The sequence below is a fragment of the Rhinatrema bivittatum genome, chromosome 4 (assembly GCF_901001135.1).
Source record: "Rhinatrema bivittatum chromosome 4, aRhiBiv1.1, whole genome shotgun sequence".
In the NCBI taxonomy this organism is placed as follows: Eukaryota; Metazoa; Chordata; class Amphibia; order Gymnophiona; family Rhinatrematidae; genus Rhinatrema; species Rhinatrema bivittatum.
The window spans coordinates 337209866-337233603 of record NC_042618.1 but is presented as its reverse complement, the minus strand read 5'-3'; positions in this window follow the sequence as shown (position 1 = coordinate 337233603).

The following is a 23738-nucleotide window of genomic DNA, read 5'->3' as shown; positions in this document are numbered from 1 at the left end:
TAGACATTTGCTTTAGAACTACTGTAACGCTCCTCACCTCTGATCTGAACCGACTCCAGCTACATGCTGCTCCAAGGATCCTGGCTAGAACCTCTAGCTCTGAACTTCCTTTATAGGTCCTTCAGCTGGGACTTTCTGTGCCACTAATGACATCACATCCTGCATGAAGTATTCTGTGACCAGCCAGCACCTCAGCAACAGGTCCTCCTGCTCTGCAGTATATGTTGCTACTCTGCCGTTTCTAATCCTATCTGTGCTGCCTGTGTTCCTGCCACTGTCTATGTTCTATGATCCTGCCCTTGCCTTACTTTTACCTCCCTCTTCTCTTTGGCTCGACCTTTGCTTCCTCTCAGACTGATCTCTCATGCTTGACCTTGACCTGTTATCTAACTCTGCCTGGTATTTGACTCTGCACGTACAGCCCCTTCTCTGACTTCAGCTTGGTATCCGATTTTACCCGTTCGCTGCCTGCCCTGTCCATTGGCCTACACCCGGACTTCCTCCGCTCATTGGGACCTCACCTAAGTCCTGCCGGCTCGCGAACCCAAGAGCTCAACCTGCAGGGAAAGGGGTTAGTAAAGGTTAACCCAGACCCAGTTCCTGAAGGCGTGGGCCGAGTGGGTTTGCCTGCTAGGCTGTGTCAATCATGCCTCAGTCTCAATGGCTCACCAACGATGAGGGCAAGGACTAAAGCCATCAAACATTCTCTTTACTATGCTTCTATTTTTCTTCTGCATAACATTCTATTTTTCATATGTTTTCTTTGTAAGAGAAAGAAAAGAAATGTAGTTTAGATACAGGCTGGCAAGAACTAATCTCAAAGATAAGTTCTATTTTTCTTATGGCAATTCCTAAAAGATGTATCTGGACACAAGCGAGAAATAGTTTAACTAGCTTCAAAGGTAAGGAAAAAACAACAGAGGAAAAAATGTGAATGTGCAAGATCAGAGACCAGCTGGAGCAGGGACTAGAGGGAAAATCTGAAACAGAATGTTTTCTTTTTTTCCAGCTTGTTCAACACAGACAATAAAAAATGACAAAGGATATTTTTACAAAATATCAACCAAAAAAATAACTCGGGCACATTAGAACAAAAACTATTCCTAAATACATACAAAGTTTCTCATTTAATAGCTTGTGTGTCAACAGAGAAATACAACACTTCTTACAGATACTCCACACCACCTTTTTTTTCCTATTAAGTATCGCAATCTTGGGTTTTGCTAGCACAATCACATGAAGAAGAAAGGAGGGGGAGAGACACAAAAGTAGGTAACATTGAACAAAGTCAACAATGACAGTTATTAAAATATAATAACTCCTTATCACAACAGATGAGGTTCCACAAACCCTGCTCTCCACCCAATAAGCTTATCATGAACTTACAGGAAGAAGAACCAGGACTCTAAGGAAAATTAAACACAAACTGGACCACTCGTACATTATCTGAGATTTAGAAAAGCTCTATACACAAATTGTATATTTGCAGAGTGAGAGACAGCTCTAGCAAATTGTGTATGTGCAGAACTGCTATGGTGTTGTCATGGCATGGAGGAGTAGTCTAGTGGTTAAAGCAGTGGGCTATGAACCAGAAGACCAGCGTTCAAGTCCTGCTGTCACTCCTTGTGACCTTGGGTAAGTCGCTTTACCCTCTATTGCCTAAGGTACAAACTTAGATTGTAAGCCCTCTGGGGATAGGGAAGTACCTGAATGTAATCCACTTTGAAGCACTGAAAAAGAGTGAAAAGCAGAATATAAATCTAAATAAATAAGAAACATTGCCAGTGGGGAGATCTAACAACAAGACAAAAACATGAAAAAAAAGAGACTCATGATGCCACAGGCACTGGTGGGGCTAAAACTCAGAAAAGAGATAACCACCTGTGGAAAGAGGAAAGATACTAATGTTGGGGCAATAGTGGGCTAGGATGAAAAGAAACAGATCCAACTATCATGACGTGCTGAGATAAGAGGAAGCTGGTAAAGAAAGAAAGACATTTTCTATATAAGAAGCTACATGCAGGCAGAAAACTGAAGGAGCAGTGACTGTCAAGTGGTTTTTCTCTTCTTCCCACTACTGTCTTATTTTGCATACCAATAAATGCTTTTAACCGAGTTTGTTTATCTGTAAACGGGGATAAGACTGTAAGAAGCCTTCATTCTGGTGACCCCTATGTGATTCCCAGTTGTGGCCTGGAAGGTAGTAATTGTTTTCCTCTGCAGGATGGACAGATACAGAGTAGCTTCAGCGAAGAGACATCAGAGAGGAAATTTATGACAGGTAAGTGAAGCCATACAAAGACAAACTCCATAAGGATAGGTTATAAGTATAAAATCTATTTCTATTGTACAGTTTAGTTTAGTTTTTCTGTTGTGAGGACATCCACTGAGTTACAGATAATAATATTTGCTGATACGTTGTGTCTGATTCTGCTTTAGTATTGCCTGTAGATGAAGTCTGTTCAGCATTTCCTTTAAACAAAAAAAACTTGTACTGGAGCACAACAAAAAAGTGGTTTTATACAGCAAATGTTTATTTTGGCCACACGAAGGTTCCTTGATGGTTGTCCTGCTTTTGGGGTTCTGAAAATATTTACAGGAGCATAAGAAGGGTAAGTCTCTTGAAAAACAATTGCAGATTTTGGACTTGAGGGAAAACTGTTGTCAGACTAGGGAGAGAGAAAATACCCCCTCCAAATAGAGACTGTGGACTTAAAAATCTTTTAATGCTAGAACAAAATTCTGATCTGATTTTTTTAAATTGTTACTTGCCTTTTCCAGTGAAGGTTGGCAAGTGTCAGTAACTGTTTTAAATTGGGTCTTATGTTTATGCAACTAAGTTATGGCAGCTGTTTATCCAAATCCCTGAGTGGGGATCCACTCCAAGAATCACAGCCCAGTCTCAATTTACACTTGCAGTGGACACACACAATTGTGTTGGGATTCAGAATTTGGTCATGTGAGACACAGGGCTCCTCTAGTGAGATTACTGAAGCAATTTCTAGTACTGAAATTTTAGAACTTGAAAGAACAGAGGGAGCTGAAGAGGAGTTTGTTGATAAGAGGAACAGAACTAGTGAGAAGGAGGGGGAAGCGGGTGATATGAAAAACTGAAAGTGTTTCTCATATGCAAATACAAATGGAGGCGAAAACTCACTTAAATAAAATGATTTTTCAGTTTAAGTTATAAACTTAAACTGAAAAATCTTTGAAGCGCACTTTGAAGGAAAAGACATTTGAAGCACTTTGAAAGAAAAGAAATTTGAAGTACTTTGAAGTGCTGCAAAAAGTGGAATATAAATCTAAATTAAAAACAAACAGACCAAAAGGGAATTAAAAATGTGGAGAAATGAGTTGATTGCAGAACATTAATTTAATTTAGTAGATTATTTAAGAAGGTTTAGTTTCATTTGCACTGAAGTGCAATCTGCACTTGTCAAAGTGACAGCAGAGAATGTTAATGGCTAGCTTGAATTTCTACAGAAACTAATAGCATATGGTTTCTTTAAATGCTGGGTAAGTAAATACTTGTGAGTTAGATAAGGAATGGCTCTGATCAGGAACTAGAGAAAGAGCAGCTGACTTGTATGTTTAGTTTACACTTTATTTTTATTTCTGTTTTAAGCATAATTGCCTAATAGTTTGTATGTCTGGTAACAAAACACCTTTACTGTTGACATCCCACTTCAAAAGAATAAAAAAGTGCATCCTTCTGGTCCTGAATCAACAGACAGGAACACTTATGTCTGCCTACCTGTTTGTCCTCAGGAATGAATTCACAAGCCCCAAATCAAGCAGAAGTGCAAAAGATCATCTCTGCTGCATATTCTTGTTTCATCTTTATTTTTTGGACTAACTTTATGAACATTCTATACAAAAGACTGTTTGGCTTGATTGTTTTAATTTTGATTGCTTTATATTGCATTTCACAAATATCACATGAATTATGGTAACATACATACACTTAGTAAGCATGCACTGGATGGCCAGCGCCATCTTTAAAAATGGCACGGGCCATCCAGTGCTCCTACCATGTGACAGGGGCCGGCCAATGGCTCAGATACCCTGTCACATGGAAAGGGCAAAGGGCCATCGGCGCCATTTTGATTAGTGGCAGCCGACAGCCTGGGAGCAGATCACTCCCGGGACCCCTACTGGACCACCAGGTACCTGTAAAAAGTTTTTTTTGGGGGGGTTGGGAGGGTGGGGGAAGCTAAGGGATTAGTTTTAAAGGGTCAGGGTGGGTTTAGGGGTTATTTTTATGTGCCGTTTTTCCCACCCTCCCCCAAAATGATGAGAACCCCCATGAACAATATCGTGGGGTTTTCCTATCGTTTTGGGGGAGCCCCCGATTTCTGACGATTTTGAAAATATCATACGATATTTTCAATCGTCCGAAGCCCGATTCACATCCCTACCAAGGAGGATTAGTCTGCTGTTGACTTGGTAGATGTGAGGAGGCAGAACAAAGCATATCAGCTCTGGCATATTGAATCCTGTATCAGGAGCCCAAAGAGAGTCCTCTGGAGGTCTAGAAGTCCTAGGATTTAAATAGAATAAGTTAGAAAAAGACATTTGGATTGTCCTAGCTAGAAAGGAACTTCCTGTTTAGAACCCAGATTACAAGACCATTCTGGAGAGTGAAAAGGTGACGTGGAAGGTGCAAGAGGCACCTTGGTTGGTGCTAGCTGTGCTGATGGTATGGGCTGCTTTGCCTGCACTGGCTGCGTTGATAGTACTGGTTGCACTGGTCTTGGTGTGACAATAGGTATCTTGTCTTGTACACTGATGGCACTGAATGCTCTTTGACTCACTCAGAGATAGATTTCTCAGAGGCAAAGTATTGATACTTATGGGAGACCTCAGAGGCCACCACGGGGGATGTGGTTCAGAAATGCTGCATCAAGCCAGAGTGCCTCTGTGCCCCCCATGCTTCTTCAATTTGTTTGATCCTTCACCCCAGAAGATCCTAGGGAAGAATGAAAGGAGGATTCTTTGCTGGAGCCTGAGGAGCAGGAGGAAGATTTGTGTCTATGTTCAAGGGTCCAACAGATTTCATCCAACTTACACACACGGTTTTTCCTACGGTCTTGGTGACAATGCAGTCACATTGGTAGCAATTGGGAGAATCGTGGTCAGGCCCAAGGCAATGGTAGAAGATGGCATTCCCATCATAGAGAAATCTAATAAGGCCACAGTCTCCCGCCCAAAAGCTACTCAGGACAGTGCCCTCCCCTGGCATCCTCAAACTTCCCCCACACACTTTTTTTTTAATAGCACTGAGAAGTGCTGCTGTGAGATAGTGGGGGGGGGGGGAAAAAAAAAAAAAAAGGCAGTAGAGGCCTGTACAAAAGCATTAAAATCTACAAAAGTGAGAGAGAGAGAGGTAGCGGTCCGTGCAGCAGGCAGACAGAAATAAACTGAAGAGGGTCACAAGGCAGTGCTCATGCTGGAACTTCCACACATGCTCAGTGGGGGTCAAAGCTCTACTGAGTTAGAGAGAAGGGTCTATTCAGCAGCATTGGATGATGTCACCAAACATCATGACTAATACTTGACGACAGAGAAAACAAACCTTTCAAAACAATTCCATAATCAGCAAAAGAAAGGATAGAGCCATCTCTGGTGCTCTGGCATCGGGCTCTGCAAAATTGCACTACTCGGCAATTGAAGGGAAAATTAGGGCTTGGTCCATAAAGTGGTGAATCTCAACATAATAAATTCACATGTATGCTAAACAGCAACAGTAAAACATGCATCTGTAAGAGTTAGGTAGTCTAAAAAGCTAACAGTCAGTTAAACACACCTTTGCATCAGTTGGTTTCCCTGCTACGGGCACTCTTTTTTTCTGGTCTTTTTGCCTTTTCCCTGCTTCTGAAATGACCAAGGGGGAGGATAATAAAATGTGTATATTTCTCTCAGAGAGAACTCTAAGGAGTATATAATAGTCTTCCTCTTCTTACTAAAAGCTCTCAGCAGGGGCTACTGTTGGGTGCACATAAATCAAATTTTATGCGCAGAAAATCCAGACTAAAGGTTCCGGCAACAGAACTCCAGCTTCCACTCAAATTACAATTAGCCCAGGAAACTTTAATCCACCTCTGACTAGGAGTTCAGTTTCTAGCCCAAAGAAAACACGAATGGACCAATGCAATCCAGCCGAGCGCACTGCATAACCACAGTTGGACGTGCGTTGTAGAAGCACTAATCACCTTATTGCATAAAGCCGAGTGAAACTAATAGCACTCATCACATGCAAATGCATGTGAATGAGCCTATTAGCTATTCACTCCCAATGTAAGAAAAAAGCATGTGTCCAGGATGCACATTTTTGTGATCAGAAATTAACACCTGTCTGAAGCAGGAGTTAATTGCTGAGCGCCCTTAAACTAGCACAGAAAAGCAGAAAAAAACTGCTTTTCTTTGCTATATTAAGTAGGAGGAAAAACTAAACTAAATTAACTTAAAACAAAACAAAAAACCCCACTGGCAATTGGGTGCAGGAAACAGACGCTCAACTGACAAGTATCCATTTCCTGAACCCCGTCTGTGCAGCATTTAGGAAACAGACACTGATAAACTCTGCGTCGGTTTTCCTAACCGGCGGACGGCCGATGCCAATAAGGCTCTCGTTAGCAAGGAGGCGCTGGGGCATGCAAGCGACCCTAGCATCTCCTTGCTAACGCACCCCCTAATTTAAGTATTGCATGGTGTCCCAGGAGGGGCGCATTAAGAAAGCAGGCGCCGCTTTTCAGCACCCGCTTTATGCGCATTAATATTGTTGCATCATCCCCAACATAAGCCAGTGCACCTCTCTGTAGTAGAGGGGAAGGGAATAATCATTAATATTATTTGCATGAGAGTACTAACTTGTATGGACAATTCTTTGCTGCATCAGCATTAAAGTTTAAGCCAAAAGGTGTGCACACAACTGCAGGTAAATTGTGCCCTCTGCTGAGCACAACTTATTATGTTGGCTGAGTGTTGCCATGTGAATAAACACAGGAGCAACAGTCTCCTCTAAGCAACAGCAAAAGTACGGAAGCCAGAGGTCTCCCAGCCTCCCACAGCTGGTGAAATTGGTATTTGGACTTAACCCACAGCCTACAACCGAGGGAGCTGCTTCTTCAAACCAGCAGTCTTCGCCGTCCTCACGCAGAGATATCACTATCTATGGGGGCAAATTCATCAGCTTCAGCCAGAACAGCATTTCCTAAAAGATGTGCTGTGGCTGCAGTATTCATTTTCTTTTTTCCTCTTGATCTGTGATGTCCTCCCACCAATCGGTCGGCAAGCAGGCTTAGCTGCTTGTGCTCCTGCTTCCCTCTGCAATAGAAACTGCACTGGGCCTGTAGTCTTGCGAGACCTGCTGGCTCTGTGCAGTTCTGATCGCAGAGGGAAACCAGCAAAGTAGGAAGATGCAGCACAAGGGAAGCCTGCTCAGAGTCTTCTGCTGTTCCAGGATATGGGGTAGAGAAGGTAATAATAGCAGAGGGTGAGGGAAGGTGGTGATGATGCCAGGGAGTGGAGGGGAAGAAGCGATACCAGAAGTAGAGGGAAGATGATTATGATGCGGGGGGGGGGGGGGGGGGGGGTGAAGGTAAAGGGATGGAGGCAGAGGGGACAATGATGGCAGCTGGCGGAAGATGGAAAATGATAATGGCAGGGGAGGGGGGAAGGTGATGATGCTTGGCAATGGAGAAGAGAGGTAGGACATGGATAATGGCAGGAAGGGGGAGGAAAGAAAATTATTATGCCAGGGAAGATAATTGATTATGATGTTGGGGGAAGGTGGAGAGAGAGGAGGTGGTGGTGATGGTAGCAGGGGATGGAGGGAGAGGGAATGTGATTCTGCAATTAGAGGGGTGGGGAGGAAAAAGAAAAGTGATAGGGAAGCTGTGGTGTATCACAATGCCGTGAACCCTATATGCCAGGTGTACTGCAGAACAAAAAAAATTGGGAACTACTGAGCTCGAAGATGGTTTGATCTGTGATACAGGATTACTTTAGTGTCTTACCAACCTGTCACAAATTGCAACTCAGTGCTGAGCTTTTAAAGTTGTCTCGAGGTGGCTGTATTTCATCAAGTGGCTGCTGGAGGAATAATTATTGCAAAGGTTCTTCCTTTGTTTAGTTTGCTGAAGTAGTGTAGCTGCCTTTTATATTTATTTGTTATTCAACACCCACAGTGTATCAGTAAATATACACATACACACAGAATCTGTTGTATTTCCAATGAATACAAGTCTGGTCACTTTAGAGCAGTGATGGCCAACCTTTTGAGCTCAGTGTGTCAAAATTCATAAAAAAACCGAGCATAACTCGACTGGTGTGTCACTTCTAGAAAAATCCATAATTTTGTGATATTTGTAGCTCTAATCAACAAAGTTATAATTTTAATATATATACTGTATTTATTAATAAAGCAAAAACAAATAATTCTTTACCTTACCTGCTTAGTGACTTTTTTGTTGCTGAATTTCATTGGCTAAATCTTCAATTGAAGGTTGGTATTTCGTACACTTCAAGTCCAAGCAAGCGTTACAAACTTCATCTGTCAGTCGGTTTCTTTTATTGGCTCCCATTCATGTTCACAACACTCCCTCCCCATCCCCCAGGCATGCACACATTCATTCTCACACACACAGACCCCCCAGGCAGGCACCCATGCATTCACACACATACACCCCCAGGCAGAGTCCCATTCATACACATTCACACACTAAAGGTAGACCCCCCCCTCTCTTTCTTTTGCCAGCAACCTCAGAACCTCTCTCATTCCTCTGCTGCCACTGTCACTGATGCCGCGTGGCTATTGCGGAGGTGCCGATTGCTGCTACTGACACTGAAGTCCATTCTGCTGCCTCCTCTGTGCAGGCCCCGTGGGCTTCCACTTTCTCCATGCTGATCTCGTACATTGTGAGATCCGTTGAGAAAGTGCTATTCTTGCACATTCCCAAAGAGTACATGTGCCAATCACTAAAAAGTACATTTTTTTTTTTTTGCCTTTGCTGTCTGATCTTAGTTTTCTAATTGGTTGGTCACAGGCTTTTTTTTCACCTTCCCTTTCTTATTTTTTTGTCAATTCCTTTTATATTGTCTTTTTTTCTGTTTCTTTTTTCTCCATCTTCTTCCCTCAAACACACAGTCAGGTTCTCATTCTCACATGCATTTCTCTTTCTCACACACACACAGGCTCTCACTGGCACATGCTCTCTCTCATACAATCATTCATACACACAGGCTCTCACTGGCACATGCTCTCTCTCATACAATCATTCATACACACAGGCTCTCACTGGCACATGCTCTCTCTCATACAATCATTCATACACACAGGCTCTCACTGGCACATGCTCTCTCTCATACAATCATTCATACACACAGGCTCTCACTGGCACATGCTCTCTCTCATACAATCATTCATACACACAGGCTCTCACTGGCACATGCTCTCTCTCATACAATCATTCATACACACAGGCTCTCACTGGCACATGCTCTCTCTCTCTCACACACACACACACACACAGGCTCTCACATGCTGTCTCTGCAAACATTCAGGTCCTCTCTCTCAACTCACCTCATACACGCACTCTACGGGCCCTCAGCCTCTCTCTCACCTCTGGGCCTCCTCTTCGCGGGTCGCCGCAGGATGGGCTCTGCAGCGGCCCTGATCTTCTCGGGCCGCGGCAGCCCTGCTACCGGGCCTCTTCCTCTTCTGGGGCCGCTGCGACTTGGGATTCGCAGCGACCCGCGGCGGCTCCTCCTCTTCTGCACGCGCTGATTCGCTTCCTCCTTCCTGCCCACGCGGCTCCGGCAACGTTTACTTCCGGGGCCGCACAGGCAGGAAGGAGGAGCATCAGCGCGTTGTCTTGAGCCTCATCGCTGCGACGCATGAGCCTCCCTGCGCCCGGGGGCATTGGTGGAGGGTAGGGGGAAACTAAAAAACACATTTAAAGGCTCGGCGCAGCTGAAAAAGAAAAGGCTCGGCGCAACCGATAAAAAAAAAAAAAATTCCTGATAGTCCTCGAAACGCTGCGCGTGTCAGCCAAAACAGCTCGGCGTGTCACCTCTGACACGCGTGTCATAGGTTAGCCATCACTGCTTTAGAGCAACAAAGTAGGGAAAAATATATGCATCACCTTGCACTTGTGCACATTCATCTGCCATTTGGATGCCCAATCTTCCAGTCTCACAAGGTCCTCTTCATGACAATCTGCAACATTGCAGGCAATGGAGGCAGTGCATGTAAATTTGATCTCATACATGTTCATTGTGGATATCCTGAAAACCTGACTGGCTGCAGGTCCTCCAGGCCAGGTTTGGGAACCACTGACATAGAAAGCAGGATGGATTAGCCTTTATATTTGAGAGAGGCCATCCAGCAGCACCAGCCTCATCTCTCCACATTAATAGAGCTTTGTGTTCTAGTGAGCATGGGCAGGTCTAAGTCATCCTGTTGTCTATGGCAAACACTGTTTAGGGTAAGCACATTTGCTTTTTCCCTAAATAAGCATGTTAAAGTAACCATTACACGGGGTGAGGCCCAAGCTGAGGGTTGCAACTGAGTAAGGATGCATTAAGCAACCTGAAACCCCCACCATGGAAAGTGGACTCCAGCAAAAACAGATTATACAGAATTGCACATCCAAATTTAGCAGAAGTCTTTTGAGAGATTATCAAGATATTCATTAATTTATTTATTTAAAATCTTTTCTATATCGTCGCTAAGTTATATACCATCACAACGGTTTACATGTAGGCACATATTTAATGTAGGTAAAAGTGTACTATAGTACATTCTAACAGGTGCCATCAAAGGTTCAGTTACAATATATCATTAGACAAAATAATTTTTAGAGAAGTGGGTCATGACCTAGTGTACTGAAAGTACTTTTACGGGTAAATTTATCATACATAGTGTTATCAATATGCTAGTTAATGAGATGTGAAGTATGAATTGAAGACTAAATTGCAGTTTTGCAAATACCCTGGCTGGATACTTCTGGAAAATGAGCAACAAAATAAGCTAGCACTTGCACTTGATGAGCTTTTACAGTATATGACTTGCAATCCTGCTAAGGTGTAGGTGACTGTATTCAGCTAGCTAGTTTAAGTATGCTACACCTGCTCTGTTAGAATTGCATGAGACAAACAGCTGAGATGACTGACAATGCAGATGACAATGCAAGGCTCCTTTCCAGGCCAAAGGATGGCAGACTCTCTTGCCTTCCTGGGCATGGGGCCTTGGAATGATTGTAGGGAATACAATGAATTGATATGAAAAGCTGAGACCACCTTTGGCAGGAAATTCAAGTATGTATGGAGAACACAGATGTTGTGAAAACTGCATGTATGGAGGATAGCGAACAAGAGCTTGGAGCTCAATGGCCTTTAGCTGATGTTACTGTGATGAAGACCACCACCTTCCATGTCCTAAAAGTAAGAGAGGCTGACTTTAATGGCTCAAAGGGAGGTTTCAGCAGCTTGGGAAAGGATCACATTCAAGTCCCATGGAACAAGTGGTTTTTGCACTGGGGGTTTGACGTGTCAATAGACCTTCCACGTAACAAGATATTAGTGGATGAGATGAGACTGGTTTGCTGTCTGCCAGAGTTTGGTAAGCTGCTGTGTCACTAAAGTGCATTCATAATGAAGAGGTGGCAAGGCTCCCATCAGAAAAATGGAGCAAGTATTTCAGCAGATGGTTGCGATCGCAAGAAAAAGGGATCCAAAGCATTCTGTTGCACCACTTGAAGGCATACTTTCTAGCTGATGGCTTTCTAGATGAGACTGTCTACAATCTTTGCAGGTAAACAGATTATCAGCAATCACTGAATGCTCAACATCCATGTATATCTGCCAGCGTTTTGGAGATGCCCAATAGATCGGTGGCCAGCAGAACATCCCAATTTCTTTCTGTTACATAGTCTGGGTAAAACAAATAAGCATAGGTGGGTAAAACAAATAAGCATGGGTGTAGCTTGATTGTTACGGCAGTTACTACCCTGAATCAAGCCTGATACTTCACTTAGAATACATATCCAACGCAGCTCACTGCTTCAACGGCAGGGGGAATGAAGAAAAGAGGATTTGTATTCAAACAACCAATAAGGCCTGAGTTGCACAGGCTGGGTAAACAAGTGTGGGAGTAGTTTGCTTAGTATGGCGGTTACTACCCCAAATCAATTGGCTAGATACTTCACTTAGATGCAGCTCCAGTATTGCTATCTACGATGGCGGGGGTGGAAGGGAAATAGAACCAAAAAAGGTTATTTAAAGGGACAAGAATAACAAAAAAGTATGAAAAAAAAATAAGTGTGAAAGCTTGCTGGGCAGACTGGATGGACCGTTTGGTCTTCTTCTGCCGTCGTTTCTATGTTTCTGCCCAATGCCAGATCAGTAGGGCTGCCTGGCAGAAAGGCCATGATCCTGTTCCTCCCTACTTGTTGACAAAACATGACAACATGGCTGTTGGTTTGAATCAGGATACTTTTGCTCTGAAGGAGGTGTACAAACACTGACAGAGCATGTGTTATTGCCCTCAACTCCAGGAGGCTGATTTGCAAATGGATTTTCTAAAGAGACCAGGTGCCCTGGGTTAGGAAGGATCCAATGTGAGTACGTTATCCTTTTGTGGAGGCAGCCGCTGCCAGTATTATTTGGTGGGGTACAGAGCAAAGAGGGGCTTCCTTGCTGGAGAACACAGGGTGCAGCTAAAAACACAACACATTTTATTGGTGCTGTAATCCATACTACCAATGACAGTAGTTGAGTTAGTGCATCATACTGGGTCCATAGATCCCATTGGAGGGAGCAGATATGAAGAAGGGTCAGCAAAACCACATTAATAACCTGAGACCAAGAGGAGCTCTCTGGTCAAAAGTAGAGAGGAGAGCAACTTGCAAATGAGCATAGTCATGGTGTTTGCTCTGTCAAGTCTATCCAAGCCCCAAGTAACAGAGGGCTCCAAGTTTGAATTCCTGAATTTAAACAAACTCCAAGCACAGGAAAAGACCAACTGATGCGTGCAGAGAGCAGAGTGTTCCCTCGCAGAAGTTCACTGTGATTAACCAGTCCACGTACAGGAAAGAACTGTATTGTCTGGAGATGTAGATGTGCTGCTACTAGTGTGAGGCATGGCGTAGACATCAGGCCAAAGGGGGGGGGGGGTACTTTGTACTGGTAAAGCGAAGAATCCACTTTGAAGGGAAGGTAGAGTCAATGAGAAGGATGGGTGGGTATATGGACATATGCAGCCTTTAGATCCAGGGCACACGTCATTTTTCCTTCTGTACGTAAGGGAGAATTCTGCTGAAAGAATTTATTTTGAATCAGAGTATGTTTGTTCGGAAGTCTCAAGTCCACAATTAGCCACAGCCCCCCTTATTTCTTGGAAATGAGGAAATAGTGGGAATAGAAGCCCTGTGCATTGTGGTATGTGGGTATTAGCTCTATCAGAAAAAGCTGTGGTTGATAAAATGATCTGGATGGAGAGCTGAGCACTGCAGAAGAGTTGATATCCAGGAGAAACACAACTGGTATCCAAGACTGCACAATTTGGAGGACCTGGGGATCCTTGGTGATCTGACACCACACTTCCACAAACTGCTAGTTTACCCTCACTTCAACAGATTGGGCCTGTTGTGTGGCTGGCAGTGGTCGCTTTGTTGAGGCTTGGCTGGAAGTAATTGCTAACACTCAGCTTGAAGGGGCGGCAACCCATACTGCTGAAAAGAACAGTAGGGCCTATATTAAAGTATAGGCATTTGTATATGTAGAAGGAACATCTTGATGTGGAGGGCTGCTCAGAAGCCGTTGAGATTTTACTGCCACATTCTGGTTCTTTATTTGTGAGACTGTCTCTCTCAGCTCTTTGCCAAAGAGATTGTGCCCTAAGCATGGGAGGTCCACTAACTTCTTGTGAACGTCTTCATGGATAAGAACATAAGGAAATGCCATGCTGGGTCAGACCAAGGGTCCATCAAGCCCAGCATCCTGTTTCCAACAGAGGCCAAACCAGGCCACAAGAACCTGGCTGATTGCTTGAAGCCATGCCGTATGTCAAGCGCTGATGGAGGCTGAGGAGATATGTGAAACAGAATTAAACAATTTGTAAACAAATCAAAGGAGGTGGCAAATGCCCTCATCCACATTCAGAAGTGGTTGAATAATAGTAGGTGCCTGATCAGTAGGCTGTAGAAAAAGCTTCAGCTTCTGAATGCAGTCATAGATATACTGCACCATGTAGAATTGGTGGATAGATATGTGAATGGTAAGCATGGCACTTTGAAACACCTTCTTGACAAAGTTGTCTAGAAGTTTGTGGTCTTCCCTGGGAGAGAGTTTGAATGAATTTGGGTCTTGTTTTCTTCATAGCAGACTTGACAACCACAAACTGATGAGGCAGACACCGAACCCTGGTGATTGTTGGACTCTTGAGATCCAGCTTGCTAGCCATAGGAGTGTCCGAAATATGAGTTTCCTAAATTCTCAGCTGAAGAATGTTAAAGACATTGTGGATCAGAAGGACCGCCGGCTCAGCCGTAGTGTCCAGAATCTGGAGAAGTCCAAGGAGTTCAGAGTGGAGGTCTCTGCGGACAGACTTCCATTTTTATTCCATCTTTTCCACAGAAAAGGTGAGATCCTCTGGAGATGGTGTGGGCCGGAGGATCCGGAAGCAAGTCAGAGGGTATTTATTTATAATATTTATATACCGTTATTCTGTCTACAGTCATAACGGTTCACAACATGGAAAGGGTTATAAACATTGAGAATTCAATAAAATATATCTATATTAACTTGTTAAAACAAATAAGCATATTAACATTAAATTCAAATCATTTAACTCAAATTGTAGGTAACATTAAAATAAAATTCAAATGATTCTTAAAATACAATAAACTAAAATAAACAGCAGATTAAAAGTACAAGCTTTGCCTAAACCAGGGGTCAGGAACCTTTTTGGCTGAGAGAGCCATAAACGCCACATATTTTAAAAAGTAATTCCATGAGAGCCATACAATATGTTTAAAACTAAATACAAGTAAATGTGTGCATTTTATGTAAGATCACACTTTTAAAGTACAATAAGTCTCTGAAAATATTACACCAGGCCTTAAGACATCAATACATCTCCTATTAGGAAAACGGACCAAGTCAGGCTGCTATAGAGTCCTACACAGAAACTACACGCCAGCAGAAAACCTCACCTGAATCACGTGCTGTCCCTCACCTAACATAGAATAAAGAGACCAAAACGCATAACAAGCATGCAGAAAAAACTGAATTGGAAACTGCAACAAGCCAGAGTCTCTGTATGCAGTGTAACAAAGGAAAAAAGAAACATCACCCATCCTTATAAAACAAATCAAGAAATATAAAATCATCAGCAGTAAAACTGTACTAACAAAAAGAACATATTTCGAAACAGCTGATGAGTGGAATATCCAATAATTAAAAAACGCATATAAAACATTTCCAGATACCAACAAAAAAATTTCAAAATAGCAGACACAAAGACCCAGTAATGAAAAATAATAAGGATACAAAAATTTTTTTGCTCTGCATACCTGGGAACGTTTGATATCCAGGTGTCCTGAGATTGTTCTGAATTAGCAGGAGGTGGGGTGGTTTGCTTGGAACTTTCTCCTCTCTCAGTCACATACCAGCGCTCTCTCTCACACTGGCTCTCAATTACACACCTATACACACATGCTCTCAGTACTCATATACACGTTTTTTCTCTCTCACTTATATAGGCTCTTAATTACACATTTACACACATGCTGTCTCTTTTCATGCTTACACACACACACACACAGGCTTTCAATCACATAAATACATGCTGTCTTTTTCTCTCACACACAGACTCTCATTCACATGCTTACAAACATGTCCTCTCTTTCTCTCATTTACACACAGGCTCTCAATCACATACTCACATGCTCCCTCACCTAAATCAGCTCTCAATCACACACAGACACACATGGTCTCTCTCTCTCATTTAAACACAGGCTCTCAATCACATACTCACATGCTCCCTCACCTAAATCAGCTCTCAATCACACACAGACACACATGGTCTCTCTCATTTAAACACAGGCTCTCAATCACATACTCACATGCTCCATCACCTAAACCAGCTCTCAATCACACACAGACACACATGATCTCTCTCTTACTTATACACACAGGCTCTTAATCATACATACACATGATTTCTCTCACACACAAAGGATCTCAATCATACACACATACTCTTTCACACAAACAGGTTTTCAATCACAAACTTACACATACAGGTTCCCAATGGTAAACTTACATTCATGCTCTCTCTCTCACAGGCAGGCTCTCAATCACAGACATACTCTCTTTCACATATACAGGCTCTCAATCATTCACATACATGCAATCTCTCTCACACACACACACACGACACGACACCCCCCCCCCGCGGCCCGGAAGAGGAAGTGGAGAGTATCGGCTGCCTGCGCGGCAAGAAGAGGCCAAGCTAGTGCGCTCGGCATCGGCCCGAAGAAAAGAAGACTGCAGCGCGGCTCGGAGGAAAATGAAGAGGTTCAACCGCGGCCGACGGGACTCCGCCTCCGCGAGGGCTGAAAATGAAGAGGTTAGCGTTGGGAGGAGGCTGCTGCTGCTGCCGCGGGTTCCCGGGGTGGGGGAAAGAGAGAGTGAATGAGCGAGCAAGCTGTGTTTGCTCGCTCATTCACTCTCTCTCTCCCCCACCCCGGGATCTCGCGGCAGCAGCAGCCTCCTCCCAACGCTAACCTCTTCATTTTCAGCCCTCGCGGAGGCGGAGTCCCGTCGGCCGCGGTTGAACCTCTTCATTTTCCTCCGAGCCGCGCTGCAGTCTTCTTTTCTTCGGGCCGATGCCGAGCGCACTAGCGTGGCCTCTTCTTGCCGCGCAGGCAGCCGATACACTCCACTTCCTCTTCCGGGCCGCGGGGGGGGGGGGGCGGGAAAAAGAGAGTACGCCAGTGCCGCTGACTCCAGCTGTCCTGCCGCGTTCCGCCCGGGCTGACAGCATTTTAAGCCCAGGCGGAGGAGGACCGGGGAGCAACTGGGTCAGCGGGAAAGTGTGGCGACTGTCTGCGAGCCAGATGCAGCCCTCAAAAGAGCCATATCTGGCTCGCGAGCCATGGGTTCCCGACCCCTGGCCTAAACTATTCATAAAACTAGTCCTAACATTTCATAACTAGAAGACACTTAGGCTATGCCTTAATTAGGTTAGTATCCTCATATGCCTATTTAAAAAGCCAGGTTTTTAAATTTTCTTAAATATTAAAAATTCTTTCTGCGATCTTAATTCAGCCAGCAACGAGTCCCACAATTTAGGACCTGCAATAGATTTTGGCTCTCTTTCTCCCAACTAAATTCAGAAAAATGCTAAAAACCTGGCTCTTCCACTAGGCCTTTCCGGATTAACTCTGAGAAGCTATACCCCCCTTGTAGATTTTTGTAAATAGTCGCTTCCACCTCCCTCCCCCCCCTCCCCCTTTCTTGTTCCTCTATGCTTCAGGCTCTCTGTTAGAGCCTCTCTATTTCTTTCATTCAGGTTGTCCATCCCCCCTTCCTTGTTCATTGTAATTTCTACCTACTGTTATAATGTAAACCGATGTGTATTTTAATGTCGGTATAAAAAAAACCTTAAATAAATAAAAATACTTAGGGGTGCTGGATGTATTGATGGAATAGATAAACCTTTATTTGCAGACCTAAGGTTCCGTCGCGGGGTTATGGAGGTGCAAAGATGCATTTAGTCATTCTATTCTTTCATTATAAATAGATTTATGTAATAAGCAAAGAACTTTGTAATTGATCCTAAATTTAATTGGTAGCCAATGTAATTCTATTTATGTCAGGGTAATATGATCGTATTTCCTTTTTTCAGCCAAGGTTCTAGCTGTTGTGTTTTGTAACAATGGAAGTGGTCTCACAGTAGTAGCAGTAAGTAAGAGGGCATTCACAGTAGTCTAAATTAGAAAAAAAAAATCAATGTTTGATGAACAGTCCAAAAGTCTTCAATATTGAGGTCTTAATTGCTTTAGAATATGCAATTTATTATAACCATCTCTAATTTTAAGATTTATGTTTCTTCATATTAAGATCACTGTCAATAATGTACCCCAGATCATGTACATAACTGGTTAAGGTAACGTGCGTCAAACCAGCTTTAAAAACGTACAGCATATTTGGTGTTAATTTTCTAATTAGTACTACTATTTCAGTTTTTTGATTGTTCAATACAAGTTTCATGTCTTTAAGCAATTGTTGAATTGCAGACATATATCTCAACCAATTTTAATGTGTTTTCAATGGAAACAAACAGGAATTAAAATTTGTACGTCATCTGCATAGATGTAACAGTTAATCCCTAATCCGGATAACAATTTACATAAAGGTAACATATATATATATATATATATATATATATATTAAAAAGAGTAGCTGACAAAGATGAACCCTATGGTATCCCTGAGTCAAGGAAAAATTTGTTATACATTGAATTACTGATCTTTACCATAAATGAACGATTTTCAAGATATGAACGAAACCACTGCAGTGAGTTTCCATTTATGCCAATTTTAGAAAGCCTATGAGCTAAAATCACATGATCTACAGCATCAAATGCAGCTGATATATAATAAAATTATTAAATAAGATTGTCCTGCATCAAAACCTCTTAAAACCGTATCTGTTAGGGCCAGTAAAAGCGATTCAGTGTTAAAAAAAAACTTTCTAAAACCAAACTGAGTTGGGAACAATATATTATCTTCAGATATTCAGCCAGATGTAATTGCACTACCTGCCAGAAGGAAAAATCACTTTCCATGTGAGATAGCGAAGATCACAGGAGTGAAGAAGCTTGAATGGTGATTTCATGAGCCGACCCAAAACCAGGCTGAGGTCCCAAGAAGGGGCCGGAGGACGCAGTGGAGGCTTGAGGTGAAGCAAGCCCTTCAGAAAACGTGTTACAAGGGGTTGTACTGATATAGGAACATCCCCGATACCTTTATGGAAGGCGGCTACCGCACTGACATGCATTCTGATGGAAGAAGTCTTTAGACCTGACTTTGATAAATGCCAGAGATAGTCCAAAAACTTAGTCATTGGAAACGAAAAGGGGTCAAAGGACTGAGAAGAGCACCATGATGTGAAACTTTTCCATTTGTAAGAGTAAGCTGATCTCGTGGAAGGCTTCCGTGAAGCAATCAAGACACAGGAAACTGGTTCAGAAAGGTTAAGTGGCTGAAGGATTAACCTTTCAACATCCATGCCGTCAGGGACAAGGCGTGAAGGTTGGGTTGGTGGAGGCACCTGTCATTTTGAGTGATCAGAAGCGGGTCCTTTCCCAAGGGAATGCGCCTGCGAATGGAGAAATCCTGCAGTATTGGAAACCACACTTGACGTGGCCAGTGAGGTGCTATCAGAATCATGCTTTCCTTGTCCTGACGAGGACTTCACGAGAGTCTTCGAGAGAAGAGGAAGTGGAGGGAATGTGTAGAATAGACTGGTTGCCCACGAGAGGGAGAATGCGTCTCTGGGCTGAGAGTGTTTGCTGCGAATAAGAGAGCAGAATTTCTCTACTTTGCGGTTTTGAGGAGACGCAAAGAGGTCTATCTGATGATATCCCCATTGTTGGAAGATGGAGTTCGCTACTGAGGGGTTGAGAGACCACGCGTGCGGTTGAAAGATGCGACTCAGCTTGTCTGCCAACACATTGTCCACTCCCGGCAAGTAGGTGGCCCTGAGGTACATCGAATGTGAGAGAGCTTCCGCCCAAATCTGTGCAGCTTCCTGACACAGAAGGAAGGAGCCTGTGCCTCCCTGTTTGTTAATGTACCACATGGCCACCTGGTTGTCCGTCTGGATCAGGATAACTTTATTGGTGAGGTAATCCTGAAATGCCCTGAGAGCATATCTGATTGCTCGAAGCTCCAGGAAATTTATTTGGTGTTTGGCTTCCTCTGGAGACCAAGAGCATAGTGTCTGCAGATCAGCCACATGGGCTCCCCATCCGAGGTTGGAAGCATCGGTGGTGAGAATTAATTGAGGGTTTGGAGCCTGAAAGGGCAAGCCGTGGAGGAGATTGATCTGATTTTTCCACCAGGCAAGAGATTGATGGAGTGAGTCGGTTACATGGACAATGGTCAACAGGGGCTGAATGCTTTGAGTCCATTGAGACAGAGTCCACTGCATGACTCTCATGGCCAAACGGGCCATTGGTGTGACCTGAACTGAGGATGCCATGTGTCCCAGGAGGATGAGAAAGTAGTGTGCTGAGACTGCAGCTGGCGTGCAAGAGACACAAGAGTAAGAGCTCGCTGTCGAGGCAGAAAAGCCTTTGCCTGCAAGGTGTCCAAGTCTGCCCCAATGAACGACAAGGTTTGAGATGGGACTAAGTAGGATTTGTCATAGTTGACGAGAAATCCTAATGAAATTAGAGTGTGTAAGGTTAGACTGAGGGACGAGAGAGAGCAGCTTGCTGAGTGGGAGCCCTGATTAACCAGTCATCTAGATAGGGGTAGACGTGAACATCTTGGGTCCTGAGAAAGGCTGCAACTACTACGAGGCATTTTGTGAAGACTCTTGGCGCAGACGCTAGGCCAAATGGAAGCACTCGGTATTGATAGTGCTTGGGGCCTAGAAGAAACCTCAGGTATATGCGATAAGATGGAGTTATCGCAATATGAATGTATGCGTCCTGGAGATCCTGAGAGCAGAGCCAGTCTCCTCTTTGTAGAAGAGGAAGAAGCGAGCCTAAGGTTACCATCTTGAACTTCTCTTGCTGGAGGTACTTGAGGGCCTGTAGGTACAGAATAGGAAGATCACCTCCCGATGTTTTGGGGATTAGAAAGTACCGGGAATAGAACCCTAGGCCGTGCTGAGAGTAGGGTATGGGTTCTATTGTCTTGGACTGGAGAAGGAGGGAGACCTCTTGATCCAGAAGGATGGAGTGATCGGATGTTCTCCACTTCGGTAGAGGTGGGGAGTCCGGTGGCATGGAGAGAAAGTTCAGATGGTAACCCTGAGCAATTATTGCCAGTACCCATTGGTCTGAGGTGATTGAGTGCCATATGTTGTGGAAGTGGCACAATCGACCTCCCACTGGTATGTGAGGCAGTGGAATCTGGCTGCTGCTCTCTAGGTGGAAGTCAAAAACCTGAAGCAGGGCCTGGTTGAGTGGCTGCTTGTGGTTTTTGTTTACGTGTTTGACGAGACTGTGCTTTTTGAAAAGGTCTCGTGGCACGGGATCTGGTTGATGGTGGGTAGGACTTCTTCGGGCGGAAGAATGACTTTTTAGAGTCCTTTCTGAAGGACTGTTTAGAAGAATAGTCAGAAGGCATCAGAGAGAGCTGTCTTAGGGTCTCATGATGGTCCTTAAGTTCCGCTACCGTCCGTTGAATCTGTTCTCCAAACAGATTATCTTCTACACAAGACAGGTTGGATAACCTGTCTTGTACCTCAGGGTGAAGGTCAGAAGACTTGAGCCAGGCCCACCTTCTTGCCGAAATAGCAGCTGCAGATACCCTAGTAGCAGTATCAAAGATATCATAAGATGATCTGATCTCATGCTTGCCTGCCTCAAAACCTTTGTTTACTAAGGTTTGGAGCTGTTCTTGAAATTGCTGAGGCAGGGAGTCCGTCAAGTCTTGTATCTGCTTAAAAATGACCCTGTTATATTGGGTCATATTGAGCTGATAAGCGGCAATTCGGGAGATGAGCATTGATCCTTGGAAGACTCGGCGACCAATGGCATCTAGAAACTTCTGTTCCTTGCCAGGGGGAAAAGAAGTGTGAAGCTTTGATCTCTTTGCTCTCTTCTGTGCAGATTCCACCACTACAGATTGGTGATCCAATTGTGGTTTCTGAAAGCCCGGAGCTGACTGCACCAAATAGGTAGTGTCAGCTTTCCAGTGGACTGGAGCAATGGAGCCAGGATGTTCCCAGTTCTTCTTTAGGAGATCCAGAAGAACCTGGTGGATAGGGATGGAGGTTATTACCTTGGGAGCATCCAAGAATTGGAGCAACTCCATCATCTGATGCCTATCATCCTGTTCCGTCTGTAATTGGAAGGGAACCAATTCAGACATTTCCTTCACAAAATGTATAAAGGAAAGGTCCTCTGGAGGGGAATGCTTTCTACTTTCAGTGGGTGAAGGTGGTGAAGACAAATCATCGGTGTCTGGTGAGGAATCAGTCCAGGTATCATAAGGATCAGCACCTGCCCCTCTAGGATGTAGAGGGAGACGAGATGGTGGGATACCTGAAGGTCCTGGTCTAGGCTCCGAAGGAATAATCGGAGGCACCGATGGATGGCTCTGTGGCGCCAACAGGCGTATCGGCACTGATGGTTGGATCGGTGGCGATGGACGTATTTGCATTGATGGCTGAGGCAGAACTCCCGAAGGAGGGATGCGAAACGGTGTTTCTCCTCCCGAGGACAGAGTGAGCGGGGAGGGCACCGGCGCCATCAGTGACCCAGGGTCCATCGGTGGAAAAGCGGCTATGAGCACTTCCATCCTGGAGAGCAGCGGTGCCAATGCTGCTAGAATCGGGTCGGTGATCTGTTCCGCAATCGGTACCAGTGTTGGTGCCGGAGGAACCTGGAGTCGTTGCATCACCTTGTCGATGGCCTCCTGAACCATCCGGTCCAGTTCTTCTTGGAGACCTGGAGCAAGCAGCCCCGGCTCCGGAACAGAAGAAGGAGGCAGAGGCATAGCCGGAGGGACCACCGTTAAAGGTGGAGTTGCAGCTCCCGATGCCCCATCGGGGAGGGTTGCAGAAAAGGTCAGTGCCTTTTCTGGACGGGGTTTTCTCGACAGCGGCTCGGACAATGATTTCGCTCCCTCAATGGTCCGAGACTTTCTATGCCAGTGGCGATGTTTGTCTCTACAATCCCCTCGGTCCTGACGGGGAGTAGAGGGTGTCGAAGGCCGAGATGTTGTCGATGTCGGACGGTCACCGGTCGGTGGACAATACTGGCGAGAAGTTGATGGTGCCGGTTCCAACAACGTCGATGCAATGGACGGAGTCGGGGTTTGAACACGGAAGAGAAGTTCCATCTTCTCCATTCTGGCCTTGCGACCTTTTGGTGTCATTAAGGCACATTTGGTGCAGTTCAAGACATCGTGCTCTCATCCAAGACACATTACACAGACTTTATGGGGATCTGTGATGGACATGGTGCGATTACAGTCCGGGCACTGACAGAACCCCGACGCCATGGAAAAAACTGAGCGCGGTACGGTCGACTGCCAGTAGGCCGCAAGGGCCAAACTAGACGGTAATAGACGGAAAAAGGGGTAAAAACTTACCGGAGTACCGCAGCTTGAGAAAGTTAGAGGAGGGACCCCTGTGGGGCAAATTAACTTTTAGTAATTTCGTGAGGAAAATTCCTGTCAGGAATCTCTGCAGAGCTCCTTAACCACGAGGCTACTGCTGCACAGAAAAAAGAAGACTGAAGGGGGACCCCTGCTGGCTGCAGGGTTAGTGCCATGCTGAGCATGCCCAGTAGGGGCCAGTCAAAGTTCTGGAAACTTTGACAGAAGTTTTCCGTGATTGGGCTCCTTCGTGTGATGTCACCCATATGTGAGGACTACCAACCTGCTTGTCCTGTGAGAATATCTTGTTAAAAAGGGACCATATGTTGGAAACCACTTTAGCAATTGTTATTGTACAGCCAGATACTACACAATACTACTTCTAAAATA